This window comes from Pelmatolapia mariae, linkage group LG23, assembly GCF_036321145.2.
Source record: "Pelmatolapia mariae isolate MD_Pm_ZW linkage group LG23, Pm_UMD_F_2, whole genome shotgun sequence".
Lineage (NCBI taxonomy): Eukaryota > Metazoa > Chordata > Actinopteri > Cichliformes > Cichlidae > Pelmatolapia > Pelmatolapia mariae.
In genome coordinates this window covers 38,732,562-38,733,996 of record NC_086246.1, presented here as the reverse complement: position 1 = coordinate 38,733,996, position 1,435 = coordinate 38,732,562, and the positions used below count along the sequence as shown (strand labels likewise).

Below are 1,435 nucleotides of genomic sequence, written 5' to 3'. Positions count from 1 at the left end.
TAAGCATAAATGACAATCAACAATACAAAACCTAACACCAATACTCCCCAGAGGCTCCAGACTTCTACATAAAGATATTATATTCAGTCCTGTAGAAATTTATATATTTAAAAATATATGATCCTCTCTGGTTACTCTGGTATGAATAACTGAATCACTTTATGGTAAATAACACACTATGTGCAAAAAACTGTGAAAGAATTCCAGATGACAAGTTTGTAGTTCAACATACAAGTGACGACCTTTGACCTTCAGGTTTTATTTAATTGTGTTACAGAAAATCTCATGTGCTCTTCATGCAGCTGAGTGCATCAAGTGTTTAAAACAGAAGCTGTGCAGGTCTGAGATCAGCAGCTTTGTGAAACACCAAACTGAGGTCCTGTTAATGCTGATATATAGTGACACAGTTACATGAGTGATTAATCCTTTTGTTTTTTGTCTTTAACTTTATCAATAAAACAGCTGCAGCTTTCACTACAGCACGTGTGGTACTTTAACCTTTGTACTGTTTTCACCAGTTCATTTTGCAGTTAACATGTGAACATGTTGGCTGATCTGTCTGCTGTCACTCGATGGGGCTGAGGTCTGAATCTGAGGGCAGCTCCTGTAATCACAAAGAGAACAGAACCATCAAACTCAGATATAAATTTTATCCCTCAAAATTGAAATAAAGCTAATTCTTCTGTCCTCACACACTCAGGATCTGAAGTTCTTCTCTTACATTTTTTCAGTATTACAGTACACTACAGTACTTTAATCCATAGTTCCTGATTAATGAGGAGTTACTGAAGTACAAGCTTTTAAAAAAGATGTTACTGTCTTTACAGATGTGGCAAGAGACTGAAAACATGTTGTTTGCACATATTTAATATTCAGCTCTGCACAGGAGCTGAAGCAGAGTGCAGCCTGTTGCTTTTACAGTATAACACTTGTAATAAAAGTACAGTAACGGTAATTAGTGACTGAGCAGCCCGGGGCGTTTCTCTTGATTTCTTTATTCGGGGTAAATTCATTCACCTGCACAGATTAGCTAAACGAACCCTGACAGCCGAGTGCTCATTTTAGCTAGCTAGGGCTCACGACCTAGCTAAGAACGGTAGTTACGGATTAGTTTACAAACACGTTTAACTTACCGAAAAAGAGCAGCGGGGCCTCGGGTCCTTCTGTCAGCTAGTGCAGTTTACTGAAGAACACCTCAGGCTGTCAGGTTAAAACACTCGGTCGTGTTTTCGTAACGTAAACGCTGTCCCTCCTCTCAGAGCCTCTCAGATGGATGACCAGATAGCACTTAATGAGGTTACGTCCAGCGGATGTGTGGCCGGGAGCGTACTGCACAGATTCTGGGTCACACAATGCAACATGACAGCCTCCACAAGCGGGATTTTTTTTTTTTTTTGCACAATGAGAGGAAGTGCTGTGGCGTCATCCATCCTTT

General features: G+C 40.2%; 1 long non-coding RNA gene across 1 annotated transcript; it reads right to left on the bottom strand.

Moving 5' to 3' along the window:
• Positions 1–239: 239 nt before the first annotated feature.
• On the bottom strand, positions 240–1,435 carry LOC134620745 (uncharacterized). Its single transcript, XR_010092137.1, has 2 exons — positions 1,134–1,435; positions 240–604 (listed from the first exon to the last, which is right to left on the bottom strand). It is a non-coding gene; the product is annotated as an uncharacterized LOC134620745 (long non-coding RNA).